This window comes from Miniopterus natalensis, chromosome 15 (assembly GCF_054644295.1).
Source record: "Miniopterus natalensis isolate mMinNat1 chromosome 15, mMinNat1.hap1, whole genome shotgun sequence".
NCBI classification, from domain to species: domain Eukaryota; kingdom Metazoa; phylum Chordata; class Mammalia; order Chiroptera; family Miniopteridae; genus Miniopterus; species Miniopterus natalensis.
This window is the reverse complement of record NC_142095.1, coordinates 33,187,805-33,201,394: the sequence shown is the minus strand read 5'-3', so window position 1 is coordinate 33,201,394 and position 13,590 is coordinate 33,187,805. Positions and strand designations below refer to the sequence as shown.

Sequence of the window (13,590 nt, the reverse complement as noted above, 5' to 3'; positions counted from 1 at the left end):
AAGTAGGTGAATCGCGTGAGAGGGAAAGTTGAACTGTTGGGAAAGCCCCCTCTATGCTAATTTATTCTATAGAGCTCTTCTGCTTGTCTCACTTCTTAGGAATAACTGATCTTTCCCTTGGATACGGATGCTGCAGCCAGCTCTGCTGGTCTGGGTCAGGGGTGCATGTATGACCTGCATTTTCTGCTTTCTCATGTTACTTGTGCAATGTGTTCACCAGTAACTCGTTTCGTGCCCAGATCTCTGGGTTCCATTGAGCTTTGTCTATACTTTAGTTCATTTCTCCCATTTTCCCCGTGCTCATAGCACAAAAAGAATCCCCAGGTTCTCTGCTAATTTCTTTCTTCATTTGACTAAAGGAGTTACTTTTAAATGAATTATTTTTTACAAAGGTCATACTTAAATTGGGGGGGGCGGCGGCAGATGTTACATAGCTATCTTTTGATTGGGTAAGATCCAGCTGAGTTGAGCATCATGGGCTTTTCAGGAGAATGTTTGTGTACCCCCTATTTGGGAAAATTTCTTGGTGGTTAATTTTATATCACTGATGCTTTTAGGTCACTCAGAAAAAAAGTTATAAGTTGTAATTTTAGATGTGTGGAATCTGAGCTAGGACTAAAGCAGAAAATATTCACATAGAGGTTTCTGGGCCTCTTGGAGAACACAGGAAATTTTTATTATTGGATTTCTTCCAGTTTTCTCAGGAGGATCATTCGTTTTCTTTTATAACCAAAAATTCTGGTCAGTTTGGGATTAGAGTCTTTAAGGTTTACTCAGACTGTCATTAAGATTCAAAAATGAATTATGTCCTTTGGTAGGGCATGACACAAGGCTCTGTCTCTAGCTGCAAATTTAAATTTGACTGTAAAGAGAGTGTTTGGAAAACTGACCTTTTAAAGACTAAAGCTTAATCTTCACTCCCAAATTGCTGGCTTAATTAAAATGGATATCTGGAATTTGGTAAATATTGGTTTTTCTAATAAAAGGCCCTTAGTGTAAAACTAAAAGGGTGACCTTAGGATTGTTTCTTTCTAAAAACATAATTCCAGCCCTTCTGGCATGGAGCATTGGTCCAAAAAAAAAAAAAAAGGTATGTAAGGAGTGGGGGTGGGGTAAGGAGAAGGTGGTTCCTTTGGGTTGGATCACAGGGGTGAGTATACAAGGCAGCAGCAGCTGCTGGCTCTGGAGCTCTGGTTGCTACGTGAGAAGCTTGAGTAGTGCTGGCTGCTGTCTCCAGGGAAGGACAGCAGTGCAGCGTCCATTAATGCTGTTGGCTGCAGGGAGCTACACTTAGGCAATAGCTGCTTTAGGACTAAGAAGAAACCTTGCTTTCCTGGGAATTTTCATTGCTGAGCTGGTTTGCATTTTATTGGTGGGGAGATGAGAGTGCATAACCTTCTACCCATTTATGGATGTCAGCCTCTGGAAGCTGGATCATAGTTAGAGACTTTTTTCTTTTTTGTTTGTTTTTGGGCAGATTTTTGGTTTTTATTTGTAGATTTGTGCTTGAATAGGAGTGAAAGTTCCATTTAATTTTTTTCAATCCATTTGAAACCAAAGTAATAAAAATGTAAGGATTTTCCTTAGAACCAGAATGGGGAAAATATCAGTTCTTTTTTTCTGTAACTGACATGTTTTCCTCCAACTCTAATCATTAATTCAGTTTTAATAGTTTTTTGTGTTATCTCCTTCCTTTCAGTTGTTAGGCCATATTTACCTTATTGAATAGATGTTTGCTAAACATTTCACTAAATTTGGAATCTTAAACTCTAAAAAGAAGTGCCCTTTTCAGAATGATTTGTAAATAAAAATCTCAGAAGTATTTTCTTAATTTCTGTATCAGTAATAGACTTCTCCAGATTAAATTATTTCTTTGGAATTTGACCTTTAAAATGGATTCATTATCTGTGTGTTGGATGTAGTCTTCTAAGACCACAAGGTTGTATGTTTGGCTGTGATCCATCTGAAACATAGGACAGACCAGAAGGAATATTAGAAATCAAATAAGTAGTGTATAGGATACTTGAGAAGATGGCCTCTTAGTCCCTTATGTGGTCTCCCCTCCGCCACAGTTCCTCCACATTAGGAAGATCTCTGATTAAATAGAACAGTTTGTTGAGTATGGAAGCACTTGAAGGAGAGCCACCATGCAAATATACCACCAATTTTTTACAGTACTTAACAGATGGGTTGTCTCTTCCCCACCCCACCCCCACCCTGCAAGACTATTGCATGCTGTATTTTTTCCCTTCAGGATTTTGATATGTTTAGCTTTGTGTAAATATACTTAAATCCCAGTCATCTAGAATGTATAGCATGACTGTGGCATTTGTGGCAGGGAACCAAATAGAATGGAAATGAGTTGTGTCATTCACAAATGCGGCTTGCATTGTCTCTCAGTGATACACACTGACTAATGAAACAGAACCTTTCATGGATATTTTTAGGTGGTTCTAATCCTTTTTACTATCATATATAAAAGATGCCATATCAGATAAATATGGTTTCACTCATAGTAGCTATTTAACATTTTAGATATGTTTTTTTTAGTTGTATGTTAAAGTTACCTTATAAAATCGCTTTTTCACTTGTATTTCCTGTTGTTTGGAACCCTTTGTGATCTTGATGCGATCATTTTCTGAAAGATCTTAGGAGGCCTTTTTCATAGGATTTATTTAACCAGTATGCTTGAAAAATTGTATATCTTCTGATACTGTTTGGTGTCCAGGAACTTACATACTGTCTGAAGTTGTTCTGGCCTTTCTGAGGAAGAGTGGCTATTTAATTTTGCCTTTAGACAGGAAAATAACATAGGGTAAAATGCAGATATGCAGAAAACCACTTTTACTTTGTCCTTTTCATATTGAAATTACTTATGAAACGTTAGGCCATAGTTAAGGACAGGCAGTGATTATTGGGTACATCTTTTCAGTGAGAAATTGGATCATGAATAGAAATACAATTTTCTTATAACTTCTGGCTCCACTCTAGTGATTTGTCAGTTTAATTTGAAACTAAAAGGCCTAGCAGTGAATTTTGTTTATAAAAAATGTTCAGGTATTGGAAACTAAAACTTCTTGATAGGAATATTTTAAGACAAACAGAATTTACTCTGCAAAATGTGTGAGGTGATGTATATTTTAATAGAACTGGTGGTTATTTGCAATTTGACCTAAAACATCCTTTCAGAGACACTCCTTAAAAAATAAGTGTAATGTACCAATGAAAGCAGTGATTGGTACCATTTTTTTACAGCCAAAAACTCAAACATATGTGGTAAAGTGGCATTTTTAACCTTTCACTTGATGCAGTGATTGATTTCCCTTGTAAAGATTCAGGGAAGTTCAAGAAAGGTGAGAAAATATCATTTCTTTCATTTATCAATACATATTTTGTTAAATCGGATTCTTATGAAAAATATCCTATTGTATATTCGTCAAAATTGAGTAAAAGATACCCAGTAACTTGGGAGAGGGGGAGGCTGTTAGAAAACATCACTTTAGAGAATTCTCTTATTCTAACAAAATATATTCAAACTCTCTTAACACTTTATGAAGCAAATTTGAAATCTAATAAAGGAACAATGAAGCTAAATCTCAGTCTACTTTGTATGAACCCTCACTGAGCTAGGAATTTGTAATCCCATCCTGCCTCGCTCAGTTTTTCCATCATATTGATTTTGTTTGCTGAATACCTCAGGGAGAAATGTAAGGGTCACATTAACTATCTTTGATATAAAGACAGGGGATCGGAATTTTCTGCTTATTGGAATATGACTTAGTATTTTTAAAACATTAAGATTATTGGCCAGTTTTGCCTCATGCATTCGACTGTTGGTTTGGTCTGACTGCTTTCTCTTCTGTGCTCTTCCATCTTCATACCATAAGAATTCTCAGAGTTTTGATGGCAAACTGAAGTCAAGTAATAAGAACCATTTCCTTGGCCATGTTAGTTATGTATACACACCCAGAGCTGGGAATACTTCTTGACCTGTGTTATGAATCACAGAAAAGCAGAGGATATAGGAATTTATACAGAATTTGTTTCTGTCTGGGGAACAAATTTTTGTTGTGCTACCTAATTGAGGGAAAAATGCCGAATTCCTTGCTACTCTGTTTGAAAAAAGATGGAAGCATGGGAGGAGCCTGAGACCTCTGCTGCAGGATTTGGTCTGAGTAGAAAGGAAGATTTTTTTTTCAAATTGCCAGCTGCTTATGTCATACTGACTCCCTTATTATGCCTTTAGTTGGTCTGTCAATATGGCCAAACAGCTAGATAAGTGTGGGGCAGGACAAAGGGCTCTTTGCACAGCAGGGAGGCAATGTTGGTGGGGGAGGGGGAGGAGGTAGGAAAGACAGGAGGGGGGAGGTTCTTTTCCCTGGGAGATTATTCACTTTAGCATACAATTAAAGAAATTATTTGTAATTCCTACTGAAGCACTGAATTTGTGCCAACTATATACTGTTAACTTGAAATTTAGTATATCCCTGAATATCTGGTGGGGACCCATCCTCTCCTCCAAGGGAAAATAAAAATTAAAGCTTTGTGTAGGTGAGAAGAAAATAAATTCCATGTACTCCACCCTCCTAAATACAAGTCACCTCCTGAGTAGACCAGTTCTAGAGCATCTAGAGCAGAATTCTCATTAAGAAATGGAAAAGAATATTCTATCGGAGTAAAACTTATATTTCAACATACACATTGTCTTTATTTGGGTTGGGATTAGACCAACCTAGGGTAAAATAATTTGTTTCCCTTTGTGAAATAAGTTGCCTGACAGTGATATAGAGAGCACCCTCCAGCATTTAGATTTTTGGCTCACCATCATGTAAAATGCTAACTGGAGGAAAGCTACTTACTGTTTCATTCTCACCCTACTTCCTGGAGAACCTGATATTCCCGGGAGATTTCTCCCTCCCACACTCTAGTGTTGGCACAACCTTGTTTGATACATTTGTGCTCAACTCCCAACTAACTAAAAGTGGGGCGATTGCATTCATGTTATTAGAATTAATATGAATCTTAGAGTTGGAAGAGATCTGTGGTTTATCTGGCGCTTAAAGCAAAATTACAATGAAATATTTCAAAGTTTGGACCCCTATGGAAGTTTTCATTAATATGTTAAAAGAGTGTACCGAACAGTATTTTTAGTTATTTTTAAAATAAATATCAGACAATGCATGTGTGCTAGCTGTGGGTTTTTTTAAACCAAGATATTAAAGAATTGCATTCATAGACAAGTTAGATAGCAATTATTTGGATTGCAAAAGGATTCCTCCTTAATAAAGGAGTGTATGCTGTGTGTTTTTTTAAATGTTTAATATATTTTAAGAGATTTTGACTTTTAGAAATAATTGGTCAGAACTCAGTTTTCCAAGAGTAAATCCGTTGCTTAAATTGAGATGCCACCTGTATTGCAGTGTTATTAAACTAGCCTTAAAGTTTTTCCTTTTATCCAGACTGCAGAAGACTAAGGAAACTGGAATGCTAATTTTAATTTATGCATCCAGAGCCTGTGACTGTTAGCAAAGAAGAAGTGTTTGTTTTAACTTAATAAAATAACTAAAAGCTACCTTTGGTGCACATTGTAATATTAAGCAAGCCTGACCAAATTTTGTGTCATTTCCCTCTGTAAAAAAAAGATACATGTGTTACCTACTTAACATTAAGTTTCTGTGTGTATTGGTCTTGGCAGCAATGATATATTTTGTCTGAAAGGGGAAATTTGAATGACTTAATTATTGTCATTTAGAACTTTTATCAGTTAAATAATGTTAACATGAAAGGTAGTAGGCTATATTTTCTATTACTATAGAAATTTAGGGTAGTGGTTTCTTTATAATCCATTCACATGCATTTTTTCCATAGATTTGTGGGACTAAAATAGAAGCCATCTAGTTCAATCCCTGCCTCCATTCCAGATTTCTCTACATGTTCTAAGACCCACATTGCTAGCTCTAAGGAAAACATTGTCTCCGAGCACATACATATACCCCACTTCCCAGATAATTAGAAATTTCTTCATTGTAACTTCTGCTCCTATTACCTGAATCTTGCCAGAGGCCCTAAAAAGTTCCTGGCAAAAGTAAGGTGGGGAGGGGGAGCACATTTTGATCCCAAAGGTATTGATAACTGTTTTGGCTCCCCAAACAACTAATCTAATTTTCAGTAATACCCAGCCAGCAGTAGGCTAGAATGGAGGTAAAATGTAGCACTGGACCACATCTTGCCATTGCAGCTGCTCCACCTTATTTTCTGCTGTTATTACCCCACAACCCCTGTCCCCATCAAAAAAGAAACTAGGACGAAAGGGAAAAATTGGATGGGCTAATATGATTTTTACTATGGTTATAGGTTTGTTTATATGTACTGAAATACAAAGCTCATTTGTCCTATTCTTAAAAGTCAGTAGTGAAAGAGATTTTATAACTTAAGTATCTTCTGCTTTCTTTCTTGATAAACCATTTCAGATTCTCAGCTTTACAGAAAAAATGTTTTTAAGTATACTTAATTTTCTTTGGCTGTTCACACAATCATTATTAGTGCCAGATGCTGCTGTATTATTAGCTTGAAGAAAGGGAGAGACTCTTCTGTAGGTAATACTTACAATTTGTATTGAGAATTACTGATTTGTGTAACTCAGATTTATAACCAAAATACGATTTAAAAAGTCAAACCTTGTGCTTACCTCTATCTTGGAGCTGAAATCGTTAGAATATAAATTTTTCATTGGTCAGAGTTGTTTCTTCAAACTGCATAATTAATGTTCTTCAGAGCTCCTTTTTCCCACACCACCATCCCACCCCCCAAAAAAAGCCAAATTTTATTTTTATCATTTTTATTGTCTTCTGTTGCTGAGATTTTCTCCTCCCCACTCCTGAAATGTGAAGACTTAAAAAATCCAGGATTCTAATAATGTGTGCATTGCTGAACACAGTAAGAAGATTATTTTATAATTCTTAGAAATTGTGATCTGATTAGGCTGTTTCAGTATCATGTTAGCGTATTTAATAATGTTGACATGTTAATTTTAATATATGTACAGATGTATCTCATTGTTTTAGATTTGCGCCCATTGTTATTTTATATGATGTTGTCTCCCCACCATTCCCCCTCCTCACCCACCCCCCCACCCCCCCCACCCCCCCACCCCCCCCCACCCCCCCCACCCCCCCACCCCCCCCACCCCCCCATCTCCATGGTTTTGTATCTCTGTCCTGTTATATGATCTTTGGCCTGTGTTGAAAAAATTCTGTTTCCTCCCACCAACCTCTGCATGCCACAACACATACAGTTTTTACTTTCACAGCTCTGTGAAGGAGGATGATCTGAAGTTAATAATCAACTGTCTGGGCATTCTTGGTATCCAAGGACGGTTTTATTTATGAGGAAGAACCTGGAAGGACCTGTTGGCAGTTAGACTGCCTGCCTCTGCATTTATGTTACCTTCTCCTTTATTAACGTAGTCTGTTGAGAGTTAACTTGTTTTATAAGAAACCAGACAGAAAGGGTAAAGCCACAGTTAGATATGGTTGTTTAAAAAATGTTTATTATGATAACATTTGGGATAGAAACATAGGGCACATTTTTTAAAAACTTTATTTAGTTCTAAAGACGAAAGAGTTTAAATTCCTAAATAGAACAAAGAATTATTGTGGCAGTATGATTGATCGCATGTTCAACGTAGCATTGGATTATTGCATGAATGCATAAATTTTTATTTTCTCAGTTTCTATGGTGCAGACTACTGTAACCGTGCAAATTAAATGTCTTTCAGGCTGTCTTTTCCCACAGCCTGAAAAATTTTAGGTGGAATGACTTTAAATAAGTAAGTAAATAAATAATAAATAACAAATCTGAGGGAAATATAGAAGCTAGTCCAAAAAATTTTTTTAATCCTCACCTGAGAATATGTTCAGAGCAAGAGATGGGGGGACTTTGATGTCAGGAGAAAAGCTTCCCATACTCGCCCTGACTGGGAATGGACCCCGAAACCTAGGAATGTGTCCTGATCGGAATCGAATCCCCAACCTTTTGGGGTACAGGGCAACACTCCAACTGAGCCACCTGGCCAAGGCTGTAGTCCAAATTTTTGAAGTCCCCTTTTAGTTGTTTTTGTTGTTGCTAGACAAATTTAGTTTTATTTATGGCAATTAGAACTTTGTCATAGATTAGTAATAGAACAAAATAAGGATAGATTGACATGGTGCCAATGCACATTTTAGGATGAGGCTAAAATTGTACCAAATTGTTACATAATTAGACTACTTTTATTTTAAAAGTTTAACTTTTTGTTGTTTTTTTGTTAATCCTTGCCTGAATATATTTTTTCCATTGATATTTAGAGAGTAGGGAAGGGGGAGAGAAACACTGATCAGCTGTCTCCTATACTCGGCCCCACCTGGCCTAGGGATTGAACCCACCCGCAACTGAGTTACATGCCCTTGACTGGGAATGCAACCCAAGACCCTTTGGTGTGCCAGCTGATTCTGTAACCGCTGACCATGTGGGCCAGGACAAAAATTTTTAAACTTATGAAGTGGCATAAAGTATTCACAGATTGAACAGGTATTTACCTTATTGATGGCACATTATATAAACAGTAATCAGATTTTTTAAATCAGGTATTTACTAAAAATCCAAAAAATGGAAATTATGCTGACATCATATATGAAGCTCTGAAGTTACTCTGGCTCTACCACTTAGACCAAATAAGTAATAATACCAGCTCCAAGGCTCTTCTTGCTTTGGAGCCTAGGCTGGTTGACCTGACCCAGATGTTTTTACATCTCTTCCTTATTTAACCCCTGGGCTATTAAGATTGGAAGTGTTGCTTGGAATAAAGTATCTGTTCATAAATTGAGTAGGAATCTGACTGGGCCATGTGTGAAGACCCATGGGCAGACATGTATTTTTAGAGAAGTAAGGTTCTTGTAGTTTATCATGAAAAGGAATTGGTGGAATTTTTCAGAGTACACTGAGCAATAAGAGTAGCGGACATATCTCTCTTTATGAAACAACTATGTGCCAGGCAAGAGAGTTGAAAAGTTTTTTGTGTAAAATATCTTAGTTTTTCTGAAAACTTAGTATTAGGAATGTGTTTCTGTGGAAAATAGTTACCCAAAGGATTGAATTAAATATCTTTTGTGAAAATGATTTCAAATTGAATCTTTAAAATTGAGTGACCATATGTCTTGGTTTCCCTGGAACAGTCCTGGTTTATGCCTACTGCATAATTAGTAATAGCACTTCTTTGTCAAAAATGTCCCAATTTGGACCATAAGTTATATGCTCTACCTAATTATAGAGGATCATGGGACTTTTTGTCACTACATAGTAACCCATTTATGTGTCTTTCATACAGTTCTGATTCTCCTCTCTGCTAGGATTTATCTTTGGCCTCTCTTCAGTGAACCCCATTTTTTACATGAGCAGTTTTTAGAATGCCTTTTTCTTTTCCTTGTAGTTGGTGAGGGAGGGGATAAGTATATATTTGATTAATTTTTTTATTATGAAAAAGTCAAATACAACAAAATGGAATAGAAAAAGGGACTCCCTTTTGATTTTATTTAAACCATTCCATTTGATCAAGATAAAGTCCATATATTGCACTTGGTTGATAAATTTGACTCATTTATAGGTTCTCCCTTTCATTTGCATATAATATACTTATTAAAGGAATTTATCATCCTTTAAAGTTCTCATTCTTTGGATATTGGAGGTTGCATCTACATGGTGTCACTTAACATACCCTCCACACACCCATATTTTATGTAAACAATGATTAGATCAGTTGCAGGTATACTTTTATAAGAGTACTGTGTACTTCCATTGAGAATTACTTAACATCTACCTGTCTTTGTGATGTTAAGCAGCTGTTGATATTTATTGCCTAGGTCAGCTATTCTTAAACTGTACACTCTAAAAATGAAAGGCCCCAAAGACCTTTTGTTTGTGTGGGTTATATCAAGATTTACCAGATTAGAAATTAAAACAAATTTTTTAATTATTTATCAATTTAAAAATAACAGTAACAAATCCTGCTGACCTAAGTAACATGATTTTTATGAAAAATGATTTTTTTAAAGTGGCATTGCTTTCCGTTTTTGCAAATCTCTTTGGTGTCTGGCTCAATAGAAGACAACTGCTTTCTCACAGCTGCTTCTGCATTTAATTTGTGTTTGTTTTGATTGAAGAGTATGAAGAAAATCTGTCTTCACACAGATAAGTAGTTGAAAAGGGAAAGACCTCACATACTTCCTGAAAGAGTCTCGGGAACTTCAGGAGTTCTCAAACCACACTTTGAGAGCAGGCCTAGATCCTTTATTTCCTTTATGGTTGTGAAGTGATATTTTCTGTAATTATTTGCTTACCCTAAGATGCAGTTTGAATATAAAGGCAAGATTGGTGCCTATTTTGTCCTTTTACTAGTTTTCTAAATAATAGGCTGGTAACCTAGCAACCTCCAAAGGTGATCAATGAAGTGTTACTATTGTGTACTTTTTTTTTTTAATCCTCACACCAGGATATGTTTCTATTGATTTTAAAGAGAGGAAGGGAGAAGGGGAGAGTGAGAGACATTTATATGAGAGAGAAACATTGATCGGTTGCCTCCCACATGTTCCCTGACCAGGAATCGAACCCACAGCATTTTGGTGTATGGGATGATGCTCCAGCCAACTGAACCACACTAGCCAGGGCATTATTGTGTACTTGTGGTTTTAAATATATTTATGTGTTTCAGTCCCTCGCAGTTATTGTTTCTGACATTCAGATTGTCCTACAATTGGCTCTTGGCTCCTAAGTCCTCTTTCCTCATTCTCAATTGCTTCCTGGCCTTTTTTTTTTTTTTTTTTAATTGGTTCTTTGCCTTCTCGTGTAACAAGATGTTCCAGGATCATTTTTTACATTCCCTGCCCCAAACCTGCAACTAGTCATATTTGCAAAACTCTGGTTTCTTTTAATGGGAAATGGTACCACAGTCATTGCTCTTGGTTTGGTCCTTATTTCTAGACCTTTTCAGTGGACAGAACTGAAAAGTGATTTCTGCCCTCTTTGTTTCTTTTTTTAAATGTCAGTTGTTGGTGTTTGATAAATTTTATTTTGAATTCAGCACTACATGATATTTAAGCAAACCTAATCTTTCCCCACACCCAAAATTCCAATTTTCGGTAACACCAATGTAATTACTCTTAGATTTGTCCCACAGTACATATACGGCAGTTTTAGAATCTCAGAACAATATGATTACTGGAAAATAGAGTTGTTTATTTTTGTCCTTAGGATATGTCCCTCTAAAAATACACGGTCAAATTATAATATTTTAAAATCACTTGGAATAGTTCTCTATGTGGTTATGCCACCAACTTGATACACAGTGAGGTTAATTTTTTTTATTTCACTTTCAGATTTTTTAGGGACTGCTTTTTGTTTTATAATTACATAAAACATGGTTACTAAGTGAAATTTACATCTGTATATAGTCAGAGAAATCTGGCTTCTAGTTTTTATACCCTGTTCCTTTTCTGTCCCTATATATAAGTTATGACAGATAATTCATGATTATTTAAAGTGTGTGGTTTTTTATCATGGTACTTTTATTGTAATAAAAGAAGCATTTAAGTTAGTTTATTTACTGAAAGTATCCGCTTTTAGATTTTTCAATAACTAATAAGTATTTTTAGGCCATGGAAGAGGAACATGGACTTTTCTGTTTTTCTGGTGACCACAGTTTTTGCTTTAATATAACTAGTTAAGATAAGAAACTTCCTTTCTCAAATAAAAATTATCTCTCTTGGAACACTAGATTACTTTCCATTTGTGATGATTTCAGATACTAAATCCGACTAACACTTGGGACACTGGTTCTACTTGCAATAGAAAGCTCATCAGTTAACATTTCTTAAATGGTTCACCCTTAATCTGAAATTTATATACCATCTTAGAAAGGATGTCATCTGCCCAGCCGGGCGTGGCTCAGCGGTTGAGCGTCAACCTAGGATCCAGGCGATCGGGGTTCAATACCCGGTCAGGGCACATGCCCGGGTTGCGGGCTTGATCCCCAATGACTCTCTCATCATTGATGTTTCTGTCTGTCTCCTTTCCTCTCTCTGAAATCAATAAAGATTAAAAAAAATTTTAATTTAATTTAAAAAAAAAAAAAAGAAAGGATGTCATGTACTTTTTAACTTAGTCATTTAAAATTCAAAGTGCTTAATTTTATAAGTTTTAAATTAAATCTTAAACCTGTTAAATATTAAATCTATTTTATTCTAATAGCTGAAAGAAGTTGCAGTATCATAGTTCAATATATGTCACATTCTAATATGATGTATTTGTATTATAGGCTAAAAAATATTAAATCAGGCTATTCAAATGGTGAAGCAATAGTGTTTCAAAGTGTAAGGGTTCTGAAATTGTATAGAACTTGGTTCAGATTTTAGTTTGCGGTTTTCGTACTCTGGCCTTGGACAAGTTTCTTAACTTGTGAGTTGAATTCTTTGGCTAAATAGGAATAATACCTTCCTCTTAAAGATGATGTGGGCATTGCATGTAAAGTGATTGAAGACACATTGGTTGGTACAAAATAAGCATCCAGTAAATGTTAGCTTTTATTTGAAAGTTGTTATTGTTATGAATATTTGATCAATTCTTTAAACTGTATATGCACCTTACTTAGGGTAAGTAATGCTTATTACATGCTGTAAATATACCACCTTATTTTCACGACTCCATTAGTTATATGAAAAGAACCAACTGCTAGCAAAGGAATAATCAGGGTCTAACTAAAATTTGTTTGAGGCTTCTAACTTTATAATGTGCCAGCACTTACTATGTAAATATAATCACATTCAAACACATAATAGGTATGGGAGCTTTAAGGAAACATTTTCTTAACATTAGATTGCTCTTTAGTTCAGGTGTTGTCGTTTGTTTTAGCTTTATTGAGGTAGAATTGAAAAATAAAATTGTAATATATTTACAGTGTACAACATGATGATTTGATATACATTGTGAAAGGATCCCAACAATTTAGTTAATTAACACATTAATCTGTTACATATTTACCCTTTCTTGGGTGGAGGGGTAAGAATCCTTAAGTTCTGATCTCTTGGCAAATTTCAGTTATACAAATAAATACAGTATTATCAATGAGAGTCACTGTGTTATACGTTAGATTCCATACCTTATTAGTCTTTATAACTGAAAGTTTGTACCTGTTTACCAATGTTTCCTTATTTCTCCTACACCCCAGCCCCTGGCAACCACCATTCTACTGTTTCTATAAATTTGATTTTTTTTTTTAATTACACATATAAATGATACCAGCAGTATTTATCTTTCTCTGGTTTACTCTACTTAGCACAATGCCCTCGAGGTTCATCCATGTTGTCACAGGTGGCGGAATTTCCTTTTTATGGCTGAATAATATTTTGTTGTAGGTAAATTACTAGATAGCTAGATATCACATTTTCTTAATCCATTCATTCTTTGACAGACACTTAAGTTGTTTCCGTACCTCAGCTATTGTGAATATTGCTGCAGTGAACAAATGGGAGTATAGGTATCTCTTCAAGATGGTGATTTCTT

At 35.6% G+C, this 13,590-nt stretch overlaps 1 protein-coding gene across 15 annotated transcripts in view; it reads left to right on the top strand.

Moving 5' to 3' along the window:
* Positions 1–13,590, top strand: part of SETD5 (SET domain containing 5) — a 78,602-nt gene that overhangs the window by 970 nt on the left and 64,042 nt on the right. Inside the window, exon 1 of one of the 15 annotated variants that reach the window (XM_087824992.1) lies at positions 4,647–6,936. The exons of the other annotated variants lie outside the window; for them this stretch is intronic. The gene's annotated coding sequence lies outside the window, so the exon portion shown is untranslated. Of the gene's footprint in view, positions 1–4,646; positions 6,937–13,590 lie in introns of those variants that run through there. 15 annotated transcript variants of the gene reach the window in all.